Source organism: Lissotriton vulgaris, chromosome 3_2 (genome assembly GCF_964263255.1).
Source record: "Lissotriton vulgaris chromosome 3_2, aLisVul1.2, whole genome shotgun sequence".
Classification (NCBI taxonomy): Eukaryota; Metazoa; Chordata; class Amphibia; order Caudata; family Salamandridae; genus Lissotriton; species Lissotriton vulgaris.
Genome location: NC_141690.1, coordinates 251,588,506 through 251,616,179, shown reverse-complemented (window position 1 = coordinate 251,616,179; position 27,674 = coordinate 251,588,506).

The window sequence follows — 27,674 nt, the reverse complement described above, 5'->3', positions numbered from 1 at the left end:
TTGGCTTTAAAAGCCAAGAAAGAGGAAATAAAATGATCTCCCTATTACCTAGCTGTCGCTAACACCAGTTAGCGACAGCTAATAGGAGATAGCGACCATCTTGGGCCCCACTTTGCATGTCAGTGATATTTATCACTAATGACATGCAAAGTGGGCGTGCCAAGATGTTACAGACTGAAAACAGTCGCTAACATCGCTATCTCCTATTACCAACTTTTGGAGATATTCGCGCTAAGCGTGAATATCTCCAAAAGCTAACACCTGCCCTGAGCAGTTCTTAGCCATGTTATCCAATGGGAGGTGGATAACATGGCTAAGAGCATTAGCTCGGTAATGCATGAATATCGCTGACTTTTCAGCGATATTCATGCATTGCAGCAATTTTTATCGCATTTGCGATAAACCTTGGTAATACCAAGGTTTATTTGCGGTAAAAATCGCCGCAGCGCAGCGGTAAATTTTTGTCTCTAGCCAAGCAATAGCGATAATTATTGCTATTGCTTGGTAATATGCCCCCTGGTTCCTCCACCGAATACTGCAGACACTGCACGTAACTTAGGGATCAAGTTCGATTATTCCCTATCATTTCACAGCCAAGCACTAACAGTGGCTGGCAGGTGCTTCCATACGATAAGAATCTTGAGGAAGTTTCTGGACCTATTACCCTTAAATGCCAGAAAAACGCTTGCAGTGGCCCTAATTCTTTCAAGATTAGACTACTGCAACAGCCTGTATGCAGGAGCAAATAAACTGACGTTAAAAAGACTACGGGTAGTACAGAACACAGCGGCCAGGCAGGTACTTAGGTTACCAAGAGGATCTTCCGCTACAAAAGCACTCCAAAGATTACAATGGCTACCGGTTCATCAAAGAATTCTGTTTAAAGTATTAACGATCATTTACAAAGCAGCAAAATTATTAGGTCCGACATATCTCAGGTCAAGAATCAGGCCATACGTAACACAACGTTGTCTGCGATCCTCATCAGGCAACTATTTGGCCGTTCCCAGCTTCAGACTGAAAACAAAAGGAGGCAAAACTTTAGCGGTTCGGGGAACAAGAGCCTAGAACAGTTTACCATTACAGCTGAGACTAGTAAATCTGAACCCCTATTCAGGAAGCTCCTAAAAACTTGGATGTTCACTCCCAGACAGTACCGTGTTTTCCCTTATATGACACTAGATAGGAGCTCTCGGTCAATCTCTTCATTTTGTCCACTTTCATTCTTGTTTCTGTTTTCGATACTTTGTTTGACAGCGCCAAGATGCTCCTTGGAGTGAACGTAGCCCTTTATAAATAAATAAATTAATTCATTCATTCATTCATTCTTGTAGGGGTATTGCAGTGATAGTCATAAGCAACCTGCCCTCCTCCCTGGTGGCAGAAACAGCTGTACCCAGGACTCAGCGGCCATTGTGACTCTACACCTTCAAAAATAATGAAAGTAACTGCCTCTGGCTATGCATCCTTAGTCTCTGGAGACTTTTAAAGGCACAGTATCCATTTACAGACACACAATGGTAGCCTATGGGGGCTTCTTTGTCCAATCCTTTCATCTCTGGCATGAAAAAAAGAGTTTTGTGAAGGGGAGTTTCCTATGTGTTGTAAAATTACTAAATTTAAAAGTTAACTGGCTATCTTTTTTCACTTCAAGATGAAGTAATAGCGAGTGTAGCCTAGTTAGTTAGGCTGCATTATTTTCTTTTTATCTCTTAGGTGTCTATACGGGCCGTCCTGAAGAAAGGCAGAAGATGACAACTTAAGAAGATATCTAATGAAGTGCTCCGGGGTCCACGCACATCGGAGGGACTATTCACATGATTATGACTATCATGGAAATACCCCTACAAGAGAACTGGAGTTACAAGTAAGATACTATTCCTTACCACCCATCTCAATGGGTGGGCATTATTCGTTGATCTGGCCTTAAGCAGTCCTTGTTCCTAATAAAGGAACACAAAAACATTTCTGGATCCAACCATTTAACCTGACACATACTTTTGCCCGTGGTGTCAGGAGCTATGGAACCCCATAGGGGCCAAGAAAACTTTCAGCCCTGGAAGACTTTTCATCACAACATTGCTGAGGGTGCATACTTCTGGAAGAACAAAGTAAATTGTTAAATAGGATGTTCAGCTGTGTAAAGGCCCATCTAGTCTACTCTCTCCCTAGATCTCACTGTGTCCCTCCTCTGCTAAAGGAACTCCATTGGCTCCCGGTTCGTGAGCGAGCATTATTCAAACTGGGATGCATGACTTTCATGGCCCGTTTGGGTCTCACTCCCGCCTTCATCTCCTCGGCGGTACAGCCATACGTGCCCTGCAGAGAATTGCGCTCATCTTCCCTTTGCTTACTCTTGGTACCACGTTTCAAGCGCAAGAAATGGGGTGGAGCTAAATTCTCTTCCTTGGCCCCGGTGTTTTGGAACTCCCTTCCCATTCACCTTAGATCCTCCACTCAGTATCTTCCTTTTCGTAAGCTACTTAAAACCTTCCTTTTTTCTCAAGCCTTTCATTTGTAACTCTTCTCCCATTTCAGCTTAGCGGTCCTTTTTATATGTTCCATCTATGCCTGTACTTATAAGCGCCAAGAAACCGCATGGTGTACTCCGCGCTATATAAATACTTTAAATTCAAATTCAAAGACTGCCACTGAGACACTAGATTGTTCTGATGCATACTCATCCTTCACTCTTCCCTGACCATTAATTCCATACCACTAAAATAACCAGCACATTTTACTTACTCAACTCCTGCGAGCAGATCTAAGTTTTAACTTTGAGCCAATTCTAGCCTAAATCTTCCAACTCAATTTAAAAGATATTTCTGATTTAGAGTTGGGGAAAAAGGTATCTTAGTAGTCTTTCCAATTACTCTGTGTGATATATTTTATATCATTTGTTTCAGCTCATTAATAAAACGTAAAATGATCACTATTCTGAAGTGCTTTTCTTGCATGATATCAACAGGAGTGCATACTGAATGAATGAATGAATGAATGAAACAACTGATAAAGCTCACGAATACCCGAAGGTGTCAAGTACATAGCTTGATGAAGGCATAGTATTTTCACAATCTGTGTTCTATCACTAGTTATGCTACCCAGATCTATGTTTACAAATGATACCATTGTTCTTTAAATGAAGGCTGGCCTATTGCTGAAAAACATCCACTAATTTGACAAGTCAAGTAAGTGCACAAACTTTGAAAGTATGTAGCTTGGACCACGTAGGTCCACATACATCAGGAACTTATTGCGAGTTCCCTCTTATATTCCTCATTAACGCCACGCCTCTGGAGGTACTCATACTGAGGTGGCGATAACTCTGGAGCAGCAGAAAAACAGAGGACTGCGAGTGGGTCCAATTCCCAAGCAAATCCTCATTTTCCCCTCTTTTCTGTCTTGGAGACTTCACAGGCTTGAAGCAGATGGACTCTACTGGATGAAAACAATATGTAATTGATTAGTAGTGTAGTTACTGTCCCAACTGGTAGTAAAGATGCACTGTAAGGAAGTACCAAAAGAACGATGAAATCTTCACGCACTTTTGCTTTTTACTGCCACCAACTTTAGGAGCTGCCTGGTAGGCTTAGCTAACTGGATGGACCACAGTTGTTTGAAAATAAATGCTCGAAAAAAGAGGTGCTGATTGTAGGAAAACAACCCTCCATCTGGTCCACCATGTGGTGCCCTGATATGTTGCGACCCATTCCAACTCCTAAATCCAAGACCAAAAACCTGGCAATATGGTTAGATAACCATCTGTCTTTTGGTAACCAATCATCAGCCTGGTGCAGATGAAACATACTGTGATTCAAGCCCTCTTGGAGTCCATATTGGACTGTTGTAACGTGCTCTACCTTAGTATTACCAAAGGTAGAATGAGAACACTCCATGTCCAGACTGCGGCAGACAGCAAGGATGTTGCTTAACATCCCTAGATTCTCTCCCACAGGTTCTGCTCTTTGAGAAATACATTGGCTTCCGATGAGGAAAGGATCTTCTTTAACCCCTCCCTTGCAGCGCCCCGGTGCTCATGATGAGCAGTACAGTGGCGCTGTGCTCATGACAAGCTGAGCTCGTCATGACCATGCCCGTTTTAATGGAACGCTCAGCACAGCGGGGGAATTAGCCCCGCGTTTGAGCGCCGCGGGCTCATGACGAAGCACAGCGCAACCGTGCCTCTTGACGAGCTGAGTTCGTCATGAGCACGCAACGGGTTAAGGCTCTATGTTAAGAATTCTGAACTCAAGGGATCCCTGTCATTCATACCCCCTGATACAACCATATCAGCCAATTTGCTGCCTAAGGTCCTCTGATTCTGCTTTGGCTGTGGTTCCAAGGAAAGCTAGAGCACGTCTAGGACGGCGCTACTTCATCTATCTTGCCGCTAAACTTTTGAACACTCTGCAGTTAGATCTCAGGCAGGCGGTCCAAAACTATTTTCAGGAAGAAGTTTAAAACCTGGGTACATATTAGCAAGGGTAATATCGCCTCTTTAGAGGGACTTTTTCCCGCTAAAGCGGTATTAGCAAGCTGTCGCTAACAGCAGTTAGCGACAGCTCTCAGGCGATAGCTACATGTTTGGGGCCCGCTTTGCATGTCAGCGATATTTATCGCTAATGACATGCAAAGTAGGCGTACCCAAACTGTTAGAGACCGAAAACAGTCGCTAACACAGCTATCGCCTATTAGCAAGGCAGGCGAAGCGATAAAAAAAATTGCGCTAAGCGCGATTATCGCTAGAATCTAACGCCTGCAAAAAAGTTGACTTACCTGTATAGTCAATGGTGGTGGATTATCAGATTAAGCCCCCATCGGCGTTAATGCGAGAATATCGCTGGATTTCCAGTGATATTCTCGCATTTCGCAGCTATTGCTGCATATTTTAGCACAATGGAGAAAAACCTTGCTAATAGCATGTTTTCTCCGCTAAAATATCCAGCGATAGGCAGCGATAAAAAAAAATTGCTAAGCGCATTTAGCGATAAATATCGCTGTTTGTTGCTAATATGCCCCATGGTTTCTCATACAACTCTAAGACGAATTTCCTCTCGGTAGAATCCTTTGCAGCCACCTTTCCGCATGGAATCCTAGCGCCGCGACACTCTGTTGGAGTAACCATTGCACTCCTCAAATTGCTTACATTACATTACAAATATATTATTGCTAACTAACTTAATTTGTGAGTGTGTATGAGTTTACGCTTGTGCACATGTCCTCACGCTTGTGGACTTCAGAGGCGTGGCAAGATGAATCTTTCATAGGGAAGCAAAAACTCTGAAAAGGGCACTGCAATTTTATGGTTTTACCAAACTGATAGGGGGATCTTTAGTAACATTTCACGCAATGCAACAGTTGCTGTGCTGCATTGTGTGAAAGGGAGAGAGCTGAACTTCACCATATTTTCAAATATACAGTGCCGTTCAGCTCTCTTCTGGCACTGGCACACTTGTGGACGCCTAGCGCCAACACAGGCACCCTAGCGCCATGGTATAAGGGCGCCTGTATTACGACAGGATTGTGTTTGTGCAGGAAGAGCGACCTTCCTGCTCAAAAAACATCCTCAGAGGCACATTCCTCTTTTTATGTGTGTTAAGAGTGCAGCACAAAAATGAAGATATTTCTCCTTGTTAGCGCTCTCCCCAGTAGGCTCGCCACTTGGCGCAAACTCAGGTTTACTAACTTAAGTAAATCTCGGTTTGTGTCAAACTCCTGGGGTGGATGCCCCGTGCTCCCCGTGAAACGTCTCCTCGATGCAAAGTTAGACAAGGCAGCGCTATACGCTGCATGGCATTACTTTTTCTTTTACTAAGCCAAGTAAATCAGGCTTTGCACGACTTAGTAAATCTTGAAATACAACAGGGCTCCCCTAAAAAGGGACCCAACCTCGACACAAACATTTTGCAAATCTGGGCTTCAGTTTTGTTCTTTCCTGCGCCTAATGAAGGCTTAGACTGTGTTCTGCTTGGTACCCAAAATGGCCTCCCTCGGGCACTATAGGAAACAGCGCCCTCTGAACTCTGTCTTGTAATTGCGAGATTACAGCAGCGATTATTGTTTGAGAGGGACAGGAAAAGGCAGAAATGATTTGAACACACACCAGTAAATGCTACTTTAATTGTAACCCTTTTTCATGGGCCATCCATCATGGGCCTGTCATCCGCAGTGTTATTAACGACATTGTAATAATGACGACCATAAATTCAACGGAAGTGTCCTGCTGCTTTATGGCACCAAATGAATGAACTTTACAACCATTTAAATCCAGGGCGGTTCTGCGCTATTATGTGTCTCCCAGGGTCTTGCAGCGTTTTATCACCGCAGCCATTGCATTTTTACTGCTGATAGTCAACATTGATTTTAATATTACATTTCTCTTTTAACACGTGTCTATAAAACGTCAAGGTTAATAGAATAAACTAACATTGGATTGTTGCAAGGCCTCCGAGTACTGTTACAGCAACGAACGTCAAAGACACAGCCCTATTTCAAGAGAAACATGGGAAACCAGGAAAACAGCCCGAGCTCACACAAGGAAAGGGGGAAGCAATCGCTCTTTGTTTGCAGTAAATTCAGCTCAGAAACAGTGAATGGCAGTTCTCAGTCGAGGGCAGTCGTTGTTTTCATGCATGCACTGTAACAGCTTACCCAGTAGCAAGATACAGTCCCCTTTTTGTATTCTAGAACTTGTTTTATTAGTCTGGCTAGAGACAACTTTAGTTGCGTGCTTCACCCATGTCATCAAATCTTTAAAAAGTACAATAAGATTAAAAGTGATAGAATGGGCTTTGGGTCAGACTCCTTCAGCTCTTATGTTTCATGTGTTTGTCATGTCCGCATACCATGGACACATAAAGGAAATCCGCCTTCGACCTCGTTCCTCTGTATGCTCATGCCACTTCTACGTGACTTGCAATATCCTTATAATGTACTGCCGTGGGTACTTATCCCATACATTTTTTGCTATATCTTGAAAGTTTTGGATGGGTGCCACTATACACATATAAACACCAAAAAAGGGTCTGGCTCTTAAGCAGCAAGGCTGAGCACAATTGAACACAATCAAACCCCTCGGGTTCTGGGAGTTCTCATCAGGACCAAAATTTCACTTAGGAATTATCTTTATTTCGGTTAAAGTAACCATAAAAGAATATAATTAATTAAAAACATCAATATATACATAAAGTGCTAGTACATCAAGTGCTATTAATCCGAGCAAAAGATAATTGAGATACACATAATTACTTGGGCTATTTGAGTGTGTGGAGGAAAAGTTTGCCAGAGGGATCAGGTTTACAGTGGGTTTAAAATTCAAAACATCAGGAAATTCATATTTACAAAATAGATTAGTACAAATGAATATATTAAAACGTTAAAATAGTTAGGAAAGAATCAAGGAACATATTACAGGGGATAGTTTGAGCTAGATTAAGTGGGGACTACTATAATACAAATGCATTTTATTTCATTATTTTAACAGTGGGCACAAAGCTAAAATGTTATTACATTTTGAGACCTTTTTTCTTCCTCACTATCGTTACTGCAAGAAAGAACCTGCTAAAACTGAATACTATGGTCTGAGAAGTATCCTCTTTGAAAACTCTTTCCCCGTCTTTAATTTTCCGAAAGCCTAAAAGGAGGCAGATGGGTTTGATCCACTTTCTCCTTGTTTGCAAGTACGCCGGGCATATAAATATGACATGGGCCTCATCTTCCTTAATGCTCATATCACAGAGTTCGCAGTGGTAAGAGTTACTTTTATTCGTTGGCTTTGACTTACACACCCACTTAGAGGTTCTAGATTTTAATTGTAGAATGCCATAGCGGTACTTTAAATACAGTGATTTTGCCATTGAGGGTAATATTTCATCTATAAAACATTCAAATTTACATTCGCTTTTGACATCAAAGAATTTGAGAGTCAATTTCCCGATTTTAGAATTTTGGAGTGGGTAACTATAGATATGTTCCCAGTATCGTGCCTTTATTAACGTTTTTGAACTAGAGGTCAAGCAATCGGGGTTTGTCCAAAAGCTGTTTAAACCTAGTTTTAGGAATTATTTTTCAATGTGCAATAGCCAGCTTATTCTAGCAGTATTTTTTATCTGTAGAATTTCCTTAAAAGCTGCTCTGTAATCCACTAATTCCTCAGTGGACCAGAGACGGACCCAAAAGAGTAGCGGCGTAAGGGAGCATGGTCATCGGAGCGTCGTACATTTAGATCCCAAAATAGAGGAATTAGAGGAGTACAGCCTGGGACAGCTAAAAGTTGTCTAAAAAAACTATTGTCCTGTTTTGAAAAGGAGTCTCTGACTACATGTCCCCATAATTCTGCCCCATACAGGGCTGCAGATTGAGCTTTATCTATACTACTATTATAAAGAGAGAACTTGCACCTTTGAGCCAGGTAAACTCGAAAACTACACCACCAATCGAAACACCCAAGACATCTTAGAAAACCTCAGGGGGAGCAGAAGGACATAAGCTACATAAAAATAAAAAAAAACGTTGTTTAAAATATTTAGAAATAAAAATAAAGTAGTGCCTTGCAAGTAGCTCCGGCCGGACGTCTGCGTGAGGGGAGGAGCGGCGTTCACCAACAACAGGAAGAGCGAAGGACATGAGCGCCAGGAGGAGCTGCGGGCGGAGTGCGAGAGGAAATACAAAAACGGCAGTGGTTCTGCCTAGAAGGCCCGCACCTAAATGAGCGCCATGCAAATCCAGCATCCTGAACCAAATAAGAAGTAACTTTAAAAGTCCGGGCTGCGGTGCTAGGTGAATGATCATTCCAGCTATCTTTGTGGCAAGTTTCCTACTGAGTTGTTGCAAAGAAATACAATGAAAGTTATATTTTAAATCCCATATTTCCAACTATATTCCTTAGAAATTCAAAGTTTTTTATAGACAGGTGAAATGAGGAATGTGGTATTCGTGAAACAATCTAAAAAGATGTATCACTGCTAGGGCTGGACTGGCGAACCAGAGCAACCCTGGAAAACAATGCGCAAACCAGTCGCACTCTCTTCATCTCTTTCTTCTGAGTGGTTCGCGCTACGCTGCTTGGCTGCCTGGTCGCGCCGAGATACCCATCGGGGTGATTCACACTCATTTTAGATGGCTTTAACATTAGCAATCAGGCCATCTCTTTATTTCATCCATCCAACCGCCCTCTCTCCTTTCTTCTCCCTCTCCGATCATTTGCTGCAGCCTCCCCTCGCCTGCATCAATTACCCTTGTGAAGTTGGGGAAAGTGACAGTGGCAAAGGTGTGGCCTCTGCCCTAAAGTGGTCTCCAGAGGCTCCCGTCTACAGTGGAAATGCCAGTGGAATACTTGTTGCTTTAAGGCAAACAATACAATGATATACTCCTTTGGTTATACATTTGTAACCCTCATTATACTGTTCAGACATGGTAGAATATGATCGAGGCAGAGGAGAACGCAGGGGTCATGTGCATCTGGGAAAAAATATAATGGCATAAACATGGACCATTATAAATCATGCATGCTGTGATGTGAGATTCCATGTCTAACCCATGTGCTCATACCCATCAAGTGCGTGTGCCAGGAGAATATTCTTATCGGAATGCAATCTCAAAAAATCCTCTACCACTTTATATTTGCTCCTAGAGACAATGCAATTCATGCATACATATTTAAAGAATCTGCTGCAATGAGAAATGTTCTCCAGAACAGGTTTCCTTACATATATCCAGCAGAGTAACTGCGAGTGCTGAGCCAGAGCCTAGCCAGAGCCGAGCCAGGTGTTTGACTTGACCTTATGAGCCAAAGACTACGGGGAACGGGATTTTGATATCAATTTATGATTATGATAAATTTAATAAAGAATCCCATTCATCTGTTTTTGGATCGTTGCTATCTGTCATTGAGGAAAAGACCACCCCCGCATTGGTTAGACAAACCCCATTAACTGACGCCACTCTGAAGAACCACTTACAACTGATGAAGTTTTAAAAGTTTATATAAGGTTGAATTTGAATGCGATACAATCCATTCAGGATAAAATCTCAAAAGAATACAAAATACAAAATCAATTACAATATCAGCCGCTTAAGCTTCGATGTGAAGTGGTTCCTTCTGCGTCATCTGCAGTAAGATAAAAACAATAATCGAGTTATAACTGTCCCTACTCTATGCTATGTGACAACCCTACTTCGCAAGTTTCTTCCCTAAAAAGGTGTCAGCAGTTTGACTCCCTAAGAAGTTCAAACTCTCTTAGCCTCTAAAGGAAATCTTAAGTTTCAGAAGCAGTACCCTATCTGCCTACCCATCCGTTCTCTAAGGGTCCTCGGCCTACTGCTCCCTTGCGCTTCTGATGTCTCAGCGCATCTGCTCAAGGCATCTACCTTTCGCCCTCGCTCTGAGCAATTCGTCTCGCTGTTCCTAATCTCCCAATTGCTACCTCCTCCCCGGGGTGCTGTCCCTAAAATACACAATCACAGTGTGGGTGGAACGCCCCTTGACGCCCACCACGGACTTTCCCCGATGATGTCAACTTCCTGCTTCTTCCATTGGTCCACTCCTTGCGTCGTCCGTTAAGTTGACCCTTCTCCTTTGGATGTCATCTTCATCATTTCATCGTCGACATTTATCGATTCTTTCAGATCATGTAACATGTGAAACTTAGACAAGGCCTTAACTCTATGTCTCTTAACTTGACCCTGCTAGGTCCTGTGAATGGTCTTGTCAAAACATAGGCTATATTCAAAGTGTCTTTCCTCACGTTCGAGCAATAAGCTCCGTCCGGCATTGTCACCTTAAATCTAACAAGTGCTAGACTTCTCGGCTCTCTTGTCCACATCAAGCTATTTACGACCTTCACAAGACCACTAAATTACATTTCATGTGACTATGCTCCTTCGAGCTCTTGACCAGTTAGGTTACATACACAAATGACCTAAACTCTTCCAGCATTCCTACAAAAGCCCTCTACACAGCATAACCTTTGGCATACATTTATATTCGTATTTTAGCAAAAGCCTTAGTTATACTTAAACATTCTACATCAAATACATGAAATACATAGAATACGACTGTATAGAATATAACCTATGCATTTTCCTTGGTTACATCTTTATGTGAGGTCTTTTATACATTTATCCACGTTTCTCCGTTTACGTCTTTCCATGTTACATTTCTCGCCGCTTCTCCAATTCAAAGTTACACATGTTTAAAGTTACACACGTACACGAATTCTACTGTGCACGTTCTACATTTCATACACATTTACCCTTCATGTATACGGGTCTTCTAAACCTAATGCATTTTAACGTGTGAATACATTTACATTTCCTATGCCATGTTATCACATCCATTGGCCTTTATGCTATAGTCGCCAACTTTACATTACGATGTGCGTTTCATTCCTACGTTTATAACATATACGTCTAAATATGGCTACTATATACCTTTCGTTCAAATTGCGCTCTCTCAGTTCCCCCCTTTGATGACTTTTAGGAGTCATCACTAAGCAATTTGAATATCTCTTATACCGAACTAGTTACATCAGTTCCTCTTTTTATCGATTCAAGTGTTCTCAAACTTTTATACTGTTGATCTTGTAGAACAGCAAGTCTCCTTTCTTGGTCTCTCATCGATCTTTGTAACTGGTTCGACCTATACCATTTATACAATTTTACTAATCCTAATAATGTAATTATACAAATTAATACTATTAATACAGGCTTTAAAATATACCAAACTATACCTTTGCCTAGATTAGCAAACCAACTTCCAACCTTTCCCACTCCATTTCCTACTTTTTCCCAAACATTTACTTTTGATAAATCTTCAATTTCTTGATGAATCTGTGTAATGTTCTGTATGACTTTTTCAAGAGGTTTTGAATTATCAGGAATATAAGTACAACATTCCTGAACTTTCAAAGCTTTACAAACTCCGCCTTCTTTTGCTAATATTACATCTAAAGCAAGTCTGTTTTGTAAAACCATTGCTCTAATCGACTGCATCTCACCTTCCACTAACATTAAAGATCTTGCAGTGCTGGCAGACAATCTATCCACAACTGTCGCTAACCTTCTAATCTTAACATCGTTAAGAATCAAACCTAACAATGGAAACATCGCTCCAAATACATCTCCTACTACTTCTGCATCTCCTACTTCCCTTTTCGTTCTCCTCGAAGCCTTTCCTTCTATTATCGCCAAATCTTTTGCATGATATATTTTGGGGAAGACAATTGCCAAGTAACACGAACCATACCAATTGTCTGGAAGTTTTACATAGGCATTTCTCCCACATACAAAATACACATTCGGAATAGCTTGCATCCCTTTCATAAAATCCTTCGTGTAGTACTCCAGTCTAAAAGAGTGCTCGCAACTAACTTCACCTACAAATTCACTCTCATAATACGTCTTGCTTCGAGTTAAACATAACTTTCCTTTCTGCGTTCTATCCAATGCTATTGGACCATTGCTACCTTTCTTTTTATGTGTCTTCTCTTCTTCGGTCCAATCTGTTTTCCATTGTCCTGACATTTTTAGAATCTTCTGCCGTCTGCATCGATCATCTACTTGTGCTATAAACCTTTTCTCTACTTCTGATACTTTGCAAGTCAGATTATTTCTACGTGCGTATGATGTATCTAATGTGTCCCAAGGAAGAAAGAATTTAGCCAGTCTATCTTCCTTTTTGTAATAGTCCCACTTATTCATTTGCTTATAATTCGGAACTTCAGGCAGTACCGAATCATAATTTGAAAAGTAGTACTCAAACCCTTCTCTACCGTAGAATATACTAAGCAGTAAACTACATGTTATCCCATAAGTCAATGGGAGATGGTGATATCTAATGCCTTCGTCTACAGAAGCCGGCAATTGCATACAAACGTAGCAATCCTTGGCCTCCATGGCATCGATATATTCGTACAATAATTTGGCATATGCATTTGACCTAAAATTTCCCTGTGACTCGTCTATGTGTAATCTACGAGCTTCATCTGCAAGTAACGCCTTTTCCCGTATAACAGTGCTCTCCTCCTTCTTTCCCACAAGAGCAGGTTTCAAAGTCGTTACTATTTTTACATTTGCTATTCTTTTATCGTTTTCATGTCCTGTCATGTAAGATATCGTTACTACTATGATTATGAGAAATATCACTATTGCTATAAGTGTACCTACTATACATCTAGCTTTTCTGTTTGGGTTGCCGTTCTCCATGTTATCAAAACAGCGTACCTCGTTCTCCAGCGAAAGTTCTCTTTCCAGTCTTTGGTTGCTTGTTTGCTTTCACAGTCTTTTAAAGTGCTTTTTATTAACAGGTATCTTTTCACCACAATGTCTTTTTCTCTTCTTAGCAGCAGACAACCCTAGCCCTTCTCCGTCCTCTAACTGTAATCCCTAATTTTATTCTTCTTTCCACTCGGCGCTAGGTTATCTTCTTCTTTATAACATACATACAAAAAGTCTTTTATGCATCTACAATTATTGTCGGACCTGCAGCTTTCACAACAATAATTAACAGTTCAAAACGAATAACTTTTTCTTCTTCTTCTGTCATTTGCTGACCAACTGTTGGAAATTGTAGTCTTTTTAACACTAAATCTTGAATTTTACTCAAACGTGGGGGTCGGGGAAGTGTGAAAGTCAGTAACCCCTCAGTCTCAAGCCCAGGCGCCAACATCCATATCTCCACTGTCACGACTGGATCGAGAGTGGCTACCTTCACACTCTTCACTCTCCCAGGTTTCTGTCCCCAATACATCTGCTAGATAAGTCCACTCTGGGGTGGCGTACCTTCTGCAGGGCACACGTACCCTTCTTGATCTTCGTGGACTCTCAGTTCCCGAATCTGTCGTCTCGTCCTCCTGATCCGATTCTTCAGCGATCGGGGCAAGAGTTCTTTCCTTTTTCCTTTCCGAACTTGGCCTTTTCCTTCTCTCCGGCCAACTGGCTTCTTTGCTTTCCGTCTTTCCGCTCCTTGTTCCAGGACCTGTCTCTTCGTCACTCTCAGTCTGCTCGATATCTGTGTCGGATTCCCAATTACTTCCTTCTCCTGAGGCAACTTCGGTCCCACTCGTGTCCTGACCTTCGTCGCCCTGTTCCAACACAGTTTCAGCTTCTTCGATCACCTCCACAGCTTGGCTTTCCCCCTCTATGGCTTCTCCGCTTCCCGCCGGATTCTCATCCGAGAGAGGAGCTGTATCTTCTGGAGGTGTTGGCACTCTTCGGGTGTGTGAGGCATGTATCCAGTTTGGCAGACCTCCACACTTCACTGCAGTATTCGTTACAAGTATGACTTGAAACGGTCCTCGCCAACGCACGTCTAAGCAGTTCTTCCTGACATGTTTCTTCACCAGGACCCAGTCTCCTGGACTCAGGTCATGGCACAAGTCTTGTACTGATGGAACCTCTGCAGCCTGGACCTGGAGGGACACAGAATTAACGGCATCAGATAGTCCCTTGCAGTAGTCCAAGATCAAATCGTCTGTGATGTTCACTAGCGCTGCAGTCGGAACCGATGGCAACCTCATAGCTCTCCCCATTAGCACTTCATGTGGAGAGAGGCCTGTTCTTCTATCAGGTGTGCTACGTATACTCATGAGAACTACTGGAAGTGCGTCTGGCCAACTCAGGGATGTCGACGAACAAACTTTAGCCAGTCTGGACTTGATAGTACTGTTAATTTGCTCTACGATCCCTGAAGCTTCTGGTCGATAGCTGCAGTGTAACTTCTGATCGATATTTAAAGCTGAACACAGCATCTTCACCACTTCGCTATTGAAATGAGTTCCTCTGTCCGATTCCAAAGAGGATGGCACCCCAAACCTCGGTATCAACTCTCTAAGTAACAATTTTGCTACTGTAAGTGTATCGCACCTACGTGTAGGGTAAGCTTCAACCCATCTAGAAAATATGCAAACAATCACTAGCACGTATCTGAGTCTGTTGCATGGAGGCATTTCTATGAAGTCAATCTGCATCCTATTGAAAGGCCCCCCAGACCTTCCTATGTGACTTAAAGTAACTGGTGTTCTCTTACCCACATTTAGTTGCTGACAGATCGTACATCGCTGACACACTGCTTCTGCCGCTACTCTAAATTTAGGGTTAAACCACGTTTGTCTGAATACTCTCACCATAGCATCTCTTCCTATGTGTGCTGATCCATGCAATTTTCTTGCCATTGGACTAATGAGTTCATTTGGTAATACTGCCCTTCCGTCGGCAGACACCCAGAAATTCATTTCGCTTTTCTCGCACCCTGCTGTTTCCCAGCCCTTTTTCTCAACATCTGGTGCATTTTCCTGTACTGCTCTCAGTTCATCCCACGTATCTACAGTGTCTAACAACATGGTCAATTCAGTCATTTCCTGGATTCCCCCCACTTTTGCATCAGTGTGAGAATATCCCTGCTCTGCGCAGTAACGCGCTACTTCATCTGCGTATTTATTTCCTAGTGATACAAAATCCGTATTTTTTGTGTGTGCTACACATTTGACCACGGCTATGGCCATTGGTTTTTGCAAAGCTTCTAACAGAAGTTTCACGAATTCTCCATTCCTAATAGGAGAACCCGAGGAGGTCATGTAACCTCTTTGAGACCACAACTGCCCGTAATCATGAACTACGCCGAAACCATACTGACTATCGGTGTATATAGTGACTCGAAGTCTATCGCCTGCTAAGCAAGCATGAGTCAAAGCCACAATTTCAGCTACCTGTGCGGAGTGTACTCCTTCCAGGCAAGCGGCTTCTATAACTCTGGTAATCGTGCATACTGCATAAGCTGCTCTCAGCTGACCGACATCGTTTCTTACGCATGAACCATCAACGAAGAAAATTTCGTCTGGGTCTGTCAATGGCTCATCTACGATATCAGGTCTCGGTTTGGTACATAGTTCAGTCACATCGAGGCAGTCATGCTCTGTACAATTTTCATCTTCCACTTCATTCGGAAGTGGCATCAAGGTTGCAGGATTCAAGACAGAGCATCTCTTTAGGGTCACATTCTCGGCAGCCAGTATGACCTGCTCGTAGCGTGTGAGCCTGCTATTCGTCAGATGCTGAGTCTTCGTCCTTGTCATTAACAGTTCTACGGAATGTGGTACATACACTTCTAACGGATGACCCATAACTACGCTCTCAGATCTTTCAATGCTGACACCCGTTGCAGCTACGGATTTGAGACATCCGGGCAACGCTGCGGCTACTGGATCTAATGTAGCCGAAAAGTACGCCACTGGCCTGCGCGCATCTCCATGGACCTGTGCTAATACCGCTAAAGCGCATCCCTCTCTCTCGCAGCAGTAAAGCAAAAAAGGTTTCTTATAATCTGGCATTCCTAAAGCCGGGGCGCGACATAAGTCCTCCCTCAGCTGCAAAAATGCCATCAAACAATCTTTGTCCCATGGTACCGGATCACTTACTCCTTTGTGCGTCAGTTGTAATAACGGTTTTGCCTTCAGTGAAAAGTTTGCTATCCACTGTCGACAATAACCAACCATGCCTAGAAACATCCTGACTTCTCTTTGTGTTGTAGGCGCGTTCATTTTCATAATCGCCTCTATTCTGTCCGGAGACACCTCCTGCTTTCCTTTTTCAATCCTGTGGCCCAAGTATTGCACCTCAGTCTTACAATATTGCAACTTACTTGGAGACACCTTGTGTCCGTTCTCAGCCAAGTGATTTAACAAGGTGATGGTGTCTTCTTTGCAAGCTTCCTCAGTTTCTGACGCAACCAGGAGGTCGTCTATGTACTGGACCAGAACTGAATTCTTGGGCAGTACTAGACTCTCGAGATTTCGTTTCAATAACTGGTTAAAGATCGATGGGCTTTCTGTATACCCCTGAGGGATACGACACCATGTTAAGACGCGATCTTCCAGCTTGAAAGCGAAAAGATATTGGCTCTCTTCATCTAACGGTATCGAAAAGAAAGCCTGGCACAAATCTATCACGGTAAACCATTCAGCTTGGAACGGTATCTGAAACAATATGACTGATGGATTCGGTACCACTGGACAACATGAGACAACAATGTTATTAATCTTTCGAAGATCCTGCACTATTCTGTATTTTCCACTAGGTTTCTGCAAACCCATGATCGGGGAGTTACATGGACTTCCCACGATCTCCTTCAGTATCCCTTGCTTAATCATGGATCCGATCACAGGCTTAATCCCTGCAATCGTCTCTGGCGTTAGCTTATACTGTGGTGTTCTTGGATACTCAGCATGGGGTCTTACCAAGATTTTTACCGGTTCCACTCCTTTGATCAATCCTATTTCTTCCCCAGAAAAATCCCATACCTCAGCTGAGACTTTCTCCCTCAAATCTTGTGGAAGCTCCTCCACTGTTAAGGTAGGATAAAGTTCCACGCATTCCCTTGAGTTTACAACTTTGAAATCTGCGTCCTCATCATTGGTCTGCACTTCTACTCCCTCAGGTGTGCAATGTATCGTGCAATTCAGTTTGCACAGCAAATCTCTCCCTAATAAGCACACAGGACTAGAATCGCAGATCACGAACTGGTGTTCGTCACTGTAATTCCCTATTCTCACTGACACTGGTTCGGTCAAGGGATTTGTCATCCTCTTGTTTGCAACTCCTACCACCTGAACCATTTCTCCTGATATTGGCAGACCCGGGACTACTGCAGATCTCAACGTAGATCGAGTGGCCCCTGTATCCACCAAAAAGGTTGTAGGACATCCCGCTATTTCAGCCTCTACGTATGGTCCTCTCTGATCTACTTCCAAGGCGGCTCCTAGAGTACAGTCTTCGTCCCTACTCGCCCGCTGCCCTGTAAGAGGATCAACGTAGTAACATTCCTCTCCTCCTACAAACAATGGCATCTGTCTGTAGGTTTTCCCTCCGTTTGAGATGCGAGGTGGTTGAGGAAACGGGGCTCGAGGAGTCTGAGTCCCCCCTTTGACAAACTTGCCTTTCGGGACTGTGGCTCCCTTACCCACGTTGTTCTGAACCTCCTCCTCCTCCTGCTCTAATTCCCCTGACTCAACATTGTAAGGACACTCGCGTCGCCAGTGTCCCACCTCATTACACTGATGGCATCTCGTCGTCTTTTTCAGTGTCGCAATATCCATTCTCGGTCTCGGTCTTTCCTCCTCGTCTCTGCTCTGATTATTCTGTTTCTTTGCCTGCGTTCCTGTTCCCTGCTGCCGCGGTTTATCCTTTCCAGCAGCTTGCATTTGCACTAGCATTAACTTTTCTTTAAGCTTCTTCGCCTTCGAGTCTATCTCGTCACTACAATACCTTGCGTATCTCAGAATCTCGTCTAAAGGTTTGTTCTGCCAACAGATTAGATGCTGTTGGATCATCAGGCATATTTCTGGTCTTAATCCTAAGACAAACTTTGAAACAAACTGTCCTATGTCCTTGGGATCCATCACATCTAACCCGCTGTATTGCTTGAATGCTTTCAGCAATTGCTCGTAAAACTCATGCACTGTCTCTTTCGGCTCTTGGGTAGTCCGATCTATCTTTACCCAGTCTATGTCTTGTACCGGCACTTTCTCTTTTAGCCATGTTATTACTCTCTCGTACTTTTCCATGACTCTATCAGATGGACCATTCGTCCGGGTATCTCTTGACGGCTCAGAAGTGGGCCACTCAACACTACGCTTGCACGCCGTCCACAAGTCTCCGGGTACTACGATATCGAACAGTGTGTTCAAATCGATCCATAGTACCTTCGAGATCTTCACGAATCTCTCTACCTGCTTATACCACTCGACAGGATTATCCCTAAGCTTTGGGAAGGAATTGGTGAATGCCGCCAAATCCCCCCTACTCCAAGGCACATGAACGTAACTTCCATTCGCGATTTCTCGCAAAGGGAAAGCTTCCATTCGCATCAAGCCTGTGTCCTGGGAGCCCTCAAGTACACTCCGTCTAACGGAGCCCTTTCTGGACCATCTTTCCTCCCATCTATCTAGATCTCTCCATATTCTGATACTTACGATCAATTCCCTTATGTGTACTTTCAGCGCGATCGTTCTGCGATCATCCAAATCCTGATCCGTGCAAGTTAGCCTATGGTTACTCTGTAAAGCCTTAGTTCGTGACAGGTCTACCATGTACCTGTTTGCTAAATTAGATAAGTTCTCATGAACTGACCTCGCTCTTCGAGTAATATCCTTGGATAGAAACAGTATCTCATCTGGTGTGTATGAGTTTAATCTCTCTAGTGGCACTGTGCCATCAATCAATTCATCCAGATCTGCCTTCAAACTCATTACGTCAAGCCGTTTTGCTTTTATTTCAGCTTTCAACATTTCAGTTCTATGTTCTTCTCTCATATCCCTCTCACCTCCACTATGCGCCCTACGCCTGAGCACAGGTGAGTTATGAGGAGTCTTCCTTCCATCTCTTCGTTCCCACCCTTCTAGATCCCAAGCCTTTCCATCGTCCCGTGGGGTGTGGTGGAATAAGGCTCCTTCCCCCAACCCTACGTTCCGATTTTTCGGCTCGGTTTCTCCAGATGTGAGATAGGATCTACCGTTCTGTTCTAACCCATTATAACTTGCTTGTTGTCTGGTGTCACTTAACAAACGATAGGGTCCGTCACGACCCTCCATGTTCCCGTGATCTCTTTCGCGATCACCGGAAGAATGGCGAGACGTTTCGCGACTCCCTATGTTTTCGTGACTCCGACCACTATCCCCGGATGCATGTCGAGACGCTTCGCGGCTCTCCATATTTCCGTGACTCCAATGTCTCGCATTCTCACCTGGGGCATGGTGTGTGCACCTGAAGGTATTCCGGTACTCCTGCGTCCTATGTTCCCCTTCACTGAAGGTGACACGAGGCACTTCGCCACACCCTGCACTTCTGTCTTCGCACATTAGCCTATTGCTGTTATCAGTGGGATAAGTATCTCTTCTGCTCTCTTGGCTTCCTCCCTCCCACTCGGGGCTGCTTTCGCCAGCTCCACAATGAGAGAGAATCCTGTTATCCTGCTCTCTCCACTCGGATCCCGTTTCTAAACTTTTATTCCGAGCTTCTTCGGCAGCGTCCCATTCTCTCAGGTATTCCCTTAATTCCTTATGGGTTTTTGGTTTAGGACCCCTCAAATCCATTGGCCCTCTTCGATCTCCCTGTTCTACTCTGGGACCTGTTGCAGAATCTAATGGGGTACTCCGACTTATCGGTGCTCGTATTTGCCTGTGGGAATTCGTTGTGGCATTCCTATTCTCTTCTTCTGCTCTTTCATTGTCCCATCGTGCCTGTTCCTCCTGCTGGACCCCTTCCGGGTTGTAGATTGACACAATAGGGCCTATGGTGACCGGAACCTGCAAGGCGTCCGGCATTTGGTATGACCTAGCGCATTGCGTCTCCGGCACCTTCTGGACCACAAATCTTCCCACTACTCTCTGTTCAGGACTAGCTTGGGGTATTTCTACGGTCTTAGTAGCGTCCCACTCTGTTACTGGGATCGACTTATACTCTCCCCACCTAGTTCCGTCTACTTGCGGTAATATGGGACTCGCAAGTTCACCGCTGTATGGAGGTGGTCTATCTGTTAACAGCCTATCTATCAGATCCTCCTCCGTCTCGCTTTCCTCATCTTCTTGTTCTAGAGGTTTCCTTTCTCCTGTGGCCTCTATCATGGTGAACAGTTTGTCCGCTTCTATCTTTTGTACCCTCCATTTCTTAGCTTCTTCGTCCCATTTAGCATCCTGCACTGCCTTTACGGATCTTCTCACTCTTTCTTGGCGCCTTTTTACGCCCCTTTCGTGTGCTGTTCTAAACCACACACCAAGAGCTTCAAATTGTGTTGGCCTCGGTAGAGGTCTCATTGAAAGCATCGTCGCCTTCAGTTGGTTCAACACTTCTAATTTAAACGTTCCGAACCTTGGAAACGCCAGTTCTTTTTGTCCTTCAGTTAGCCTATGCCACTCGGAAATCCACAGTATTGAATGTAAGCCTACATTTACTGCCATATGATATGCTGGTGTGCCTTCTGGTGGAGCTTCCTCTCCGGCATATAAATTTCTCCTTTTCTTTTTAAAGATTTTCCCTAAACCCTTAAAGCACTTCATTTTGTTGACGTACGATATTTCTTACTTATTTGCGTCTTGATAACAACCGCCAATCCCTGTACGACTCTCGCTAATCAGCCTATCCCAGCACGGTTCTATGCTAACCGACCAATCTCAGCGCGGCTCTACGCTGACGTCACTTCTTCAGCAGCTTCCCTCGTTTCTCGACTCGTCTCACGATTTCACATGCGTTTTCATTCATACATTAAAAAATGACTACTTCCGTCCAAGCGATCACTTTTCTCTGACTGTACGGCCACAGTCTAACTGTAATTGTCACCTCAACTGGCACAGCGTCTTTCCTCTTACGGTCGGACACTTGCCTCAACTGATAGGTTACTTACACGCAGTAAACGTACGACCAGCGTCCGCTACTCATTCACTCACACATACGCTCCCCCTATCATCGGTCTGTCGGGAAATCAATGGTACCTCATGACCCCCTTTCAATGGTAGACAAATTACTCTGGGTGTTCGATACACCCGAACCACTTAAGTCCTCTGGACATAAGATTTCATCCAGTTGCGCGCGCTCACAACTTTCCCTCAATCACACTACAGGCATTCAACTCCGCTTGACATTACAACACAGGAACAACATAAAACACCGCAATCTTACAACGCATGACCCTTATACTCACTCTCGACCGATTCTGCTGCTTTTCTCTCGACGCACCGTCAGCACCGTCTTCGGCTGCAATTCTTCTTCTGGTCGACGATGACTAGGGACCTTGGGGTAAACTAACCTGGCCTAGGTCGTCTTCCTCAAGAAGATAACCATCAAATTCTGCTACCAACTACGGGGAACGGGATTTTGATATCAATTTATGATTATGATAAATTTAATAAAGAATCCCATTCATCTGTTTTTGGATCGTTGCTATCTGTCATTGAGGAAAAGACCACCCCCGCATTGGTTAGACAAACCCCATTAACTGACGCCACTCTGAAGAACCACTTACAACTGATGAAGTTTTAAAAGTTTATATAAGGTTGAATTTGAATGCGATACAATCCATTCAGGATAAAATCTCAAAAGAATACAAAATACAAAATCAATTACAATATCAGCCGCTTAAGCTTCGATGTGAAGTGGTTCCTTCTGCGTCATCTGCAGTAAGATAAAAACAATAATCGAGTTATAACTGTCCCTACTCTATGCTATGTGACAACCCTACTTCGCAAGTTTCTTCCCTAAAAAGGTGTCAGCAGTTTGACTCCCTAAGAAGTTCAAACTCTCTTAGCCTCTAAAGGAAATCTTAAGTTTCAGAAGCAGTACCCTATCTGCCTACCCATCCGTTCTCTAAGGGTCCTCGGCCTACTGCTCCCTTGCGCTTCTGATGTCTCAGCGCATCTGCTCAAGGCATCTACCTTTCGCCCTCGCTCTGAGCAATTCGTCTCGCTGTTCCTAATCTCCCAATTGCTACCTCCTCCCCGGGGTGCTGTCCCTAAAATACACAATCACAGTGTGGGTGGAACGCCCCTTGACGCCCACCACGGACTTTCCCCGATGATGTCAACTTCCTGCTTCTTCCATTGGTCCACTCCTTGCGTCGTCCGTTAAGTTGACCCTTCTCCTTTGGATGTCATCTTCATCATTTCATCGTCGACATTTATCGATTCTTTCAGATCATGTAACATGTGAAACTTAGACAAGGCCTTAACTCTATGTCTCTTAACTTGACCCTGCTAGGTCCTGTGAATGGTCTTGTCAAAACATAGGCTATATTCAAAGTGTCTTTCCTCACGTTCGAGCAATAAGCTCCGTCCGGCATTGTCACCTTAAATCTAACAAGTGCTAGACTTCTCGGCTCTCTTGTCCACATCAAGCTATTTACGACCTTCACAAGACCACTAAATTACATTTCATGTGACTATGCTCCTTCGAGCTCTTGACCAGTTAGGTTACATACACAAATGACCTAAACTCTTCCAGCATTCCTACAAAAGCCCTCTACACAGCATAACCTTTGGCATACATTTATATTCGTATTTTAGCAAAAGCCTTAGTTATACTTAAACATTCTACATCAAATACATGAAATACATAGAATACGACTGTATAGAATATAACCTATGCATTTTCCTTGGTTACATCTTTATGTGAGGTCTTTTATACATTTATCCACGTTTCTCCGTTTACGTCTTTCCATGTTACATTTCTCGCCGCTTCTCCAATTCAAAGTTACACATGTTTAAAGTTACACACGTACACGAATTCTACTGTGCACGTTCTACATTTCATACACATTTACCCTTCATGTATACGGGTCTTCTAAACCTAATGCATTTTAACGTGTGAATACATTTACATTTCCTATGCCATGTTATCACATCCATTGGCCTTTATGCTATAGTCGCCAACTTTACATTACGATGTGCGTTTCATTCCTACGTTTATAACATATACGTCTAAATATGGCTACTATATACCTTTCGTTCAAATTGCGCTCTCTCACATGACTTATGCCGTAGGCCTAACACGTTTTCAGAGGTGAGGTTGAACAGTGACTTGCGCTTCTCCAAACCTACCAGCATATAGAACCCGAGGCTTGGCACTGCCAATTGTTGGTCACTGAGACTGTTAGTTTACCTCATCAATTAAACGTATCAAAATCAAAGAGCTCAAGACTTTGGGGCAGCAGTGCTATCTGACGAATGCCATATCACAAACGCACACTGTCATAGCTCAGTGGCTAATGCAACAGTCCTAGCAAAGTGCGTGCAATACCCAACCCTCTCACACATTTACATCTTTGACTGTTTTTTATCCTTCCAAGTTACATTAGAGATGAACGTTCATTGCTATTGCACAACCGTTCTGTGCCCCTTTTCCTTTTAGTTGATGCTGTTTGCATATTATTACCTGTCTCGTCAGGTTGACATTCGAAGGTGTCATCGGATAGAGTTAGATCATATTTGATTGAACGCCCCCTCTCCACTTTCCACTACCGCAATCATAGTTGAATTATAGCCATTTCCTGTACCCCAGACAGACTGATCCACTATCACCCCATATATATATGCAGTTTGGTCATTGAAGTATTTGGTCCTTTGTATTATGGGTGATACTGACAAGACTATGGTTGTTTATATGTTGTGGCATATTGAAGCCTGACTATGAGACGTCATATTTTGTTGCTATGTGGGTACTTTGCATGTTGGGCTCATACTTACATACTCGAGAGCCTCTGGCCTGATAGAGATACTTGCCTGGATACGGTTCTTCGTCTAAGTGACCAATTAATAATGGCCGGGCTCTGGTGCTGCACATACTCGTAAATTAATGTCCAGAATATGGTGCTTTGCATACTGAAAACATTGTCTTGGAAGCTGTGCTTTTTGTACATCCATGATACTAATCTGTTTGTGGTGCTTTATATATTAGGACGTACTGGTCTGGCTATTGTGGTTACATTCTGGTGCACTGCAGAAACTCGCCTCATTAGAGTGATGTCCACATTTGGGCTAATGTGGATATGGGCATGACTGTTTTGCTTTACTCATTTTTAAATTGTCGAAACAGGCTTGACCATCTTGTTTTACACATGGGTGAACTGGGCAAACTGACATGACAATGGACAATGTGGACTTTGACATCATGGCATTATCTGTAACCCGTATCCTATTTCTACACGTGGTGCCTGATTTATTAAGACTGGCAATCTGAGGTTAATGAATGACCTAAACGACCCTGAGCAGCAGCCCTGACAACCTAAACACCTCTTGGCAGAGAGGCCCTCCGCATCATGAGATGTACTCTCCTATCTGAGAAATAATTATTTCCCCTCATTGGCATGTCTATTGAGCAGAGACCTCAGTCTTTGTGTAGGACTCCTGTGAATTAAAAGTGGTCCCACTCTCGAATATATTAAATGAACTGATGTAATTTCTTATGGTAGAGAATTACCAAAGTTAATTTTAAGCGGGTCAAATTGCATCCAATAGGCAGCTTTGATAGGGGTGCAAATGTATGTCTGATTGTGCATCCATTGTTTTGTATTGGGCACACACTTTCTATCTATACTTCTATTATAAAGAGAGAACTTGCACCTTTTGGCCAGGTAAACTCGGGAACCACAGCGCCAATCTACACACCCTATACATCTATGAAAATGTCAGGGTGTGTAGATGGACATAGGCGACATTAAATAAAAAAAAAAACGTAAATTAAAAAAATTAAATTTGTAAACAAAGTAGTCCCCTAAAACAAGCGCCGGCCGCGATGTAGCGCTGATCGCAACCGACACGTAACGTAATGACGATATGCGGGGAGGAGCGGTGACTTGCTGCGAGGAGTGGACTTGCGGCGAAGAGTGGACTTGCGGCGAGGAGTGGCGGTAAGGCAAATGCAGGCGGGGGGCGGGAGGCGGGAGGGATGTGGTCTGGGCAATGTCAGAGGGGGGGTGCACAGAGGCTTAAAATGCTGCCCCCAGCCCCCTTCTGCCCCGGGCAAAGCCGGGGCGGGCTGCTAGTATTTATATATATCAATAGCGGGTGATACTGCCTTGAGAAAGCTTCTTTTGTGTTTCCTTAATATGGGAGCTTGGCTTTGTATTAGCGTTAGCCGAGACTTTTCTATCTGTGAAGTCCAGTTCATTTTAGAGTCATGGCTGATACCCAAATATTAAAAATTTTGGACCTGTTCAATATTCTCCTTATTTACACTAAAAACATTTGTAAAAGCTTTATGCGGGTTGATGGACATAACCTTAGTTTTTCAAGAATTTATTTCAAGATTTTTGTCCAAACAATACGAGTAAAATGCATTGAATAAATTCTGTAATCCTTTTGGGGTCTGGGAAATTAAAATCGTATCATCCGCAAATAGTAACGCCGGAACGGCTTGACCATTCAGCTTGGGAGAGTCATGCTTGCAGCCCAAGAGGGTGTCTGGGATGTTGTTGACATAGAGAGAGAAGAGAGTTGGGGCCAGGACGCAGCCTTGCCTTACCCCTCTCTCTATGTCAATTTTTTCTGTCAGTTCCCCGTTGGGTCCCCACCTTACTCTTGCATAATTCCCCTCATGCAGCCTCATCAACTGGTGTAGTATATCACCGGGGACTCCCATGTCTCTTAATGATTTGCACAATTTGCCTCTTGGGACCAAATCAAAGGAGGCCCTGAGGTCCACAAAGGCTACATATAAATGAGAGTTCCTTATATTAATGTATTTCCAAAGTAAACATAAAAATCTAAAAACCTGATCCACTGTGCTAATTTTAGCTCTAAACCCTGCCTGGTATTTTGTTAAAATGGAACTATCTTCAATCCAGATATTGAGCTTATATAGGAGTTGTCGTGCAAAAATCTTTTGAAATACATCCAGAAGGCTAATTGGTCTGTAGTGGGCCGGGTTAAATCTATCACCCTTCTTGAAAATGGTTACAATTTCGGCACTCCGCCATGTCTCCGGTATTGGGGCCCCTCTTAGGATGTCATTACTAAGTAAATTAATGTACGGAGCCCAAAGGAGATTTTCATGTTTCCAAAGATCCCCAGGAATTCTGTCTGGGCCCGGAGCTTTACCTTGCTTGACTGCATTGATGGCAAGTATGGTCTCAGACAGGCTAAACGTTAAAGGAGTGATACACGGGTTAACTTGAAAATTCCCTAATGTAATCTCGTCCTCATCCTCCCCACCACACGAATACAGGGAAGAGAAATGCTTGAACCAGACACTTTCTTCAAGGAATCTATCCCTTAATGGAGTATTTTCTTTTGAGCCACTCGCAATCAGCTTCCAAAAAAGGGACTGGTCTTTTATTTTACATGCTGAAAGCAGGTCTGTCCAGACTGTACCATCCCATTCTCTTTTTGCGAGGTTGAGTATCTTTTTATAATGCAACCTTTTCTCTCTAATAATATTAATCTGGTTATCTTTTAGAGTTTGTATCAATTTGGTTTTAGCATGATGGCAAGCTTTATTGTACCAACGGCCTGGCTAGAGACAGCTTTAGTTGCGTGGTTCACCCATGTCATCAAATCTTTAAAAAATACAATAAGATTAAAAGTGATAGAATGAGCTTTGGGTCAGACTCCTTCAGCTCTTATGTTTCATGTGTTTGTCATGTCCGCATACCATGGACACATAAAGGAAATCCGCCTTCGACCTCGTTCCTCTGTATGCTCATGCCACTTCTACGTGACTTGCAATATCCTTATAATGTACTGCCGTGGGTACTTATCCCATACATTTTTTGCTATATCTTGAAAGTTTTGGATGGGTGCCACTATACACATATAAACACCAAAAAAGGGTCTGGCTCTTAAGCAGCAAGGCTGAGCACAATTGAACACAATCAAACCCCTCGGGTTCTGGGAGTTCTCATCAGGATCAAAATTTCACTTAGGGCTTCCTTGATTGGCCGACTTGTGCGGTGACTGACTGAGACACTTCCGGAGTCCTTACCGGAGACAGAGTTCGCCCCACAACTGAGAATTGAACAGGGGCAGGAACCAGACGCTCGGCGAGTGGGGATTGAATAAATCCAATTACCCATTTTCTCATCATCGCACTGCCCAAAGGCTCCACAAATCATCGTTTTCAACTTGTGCTATTAGTGGGCTATTGCCCAATTGATTCCAAGCTAAGTGAAATTTTGGTTCTGATGAGAACCCCCAGAA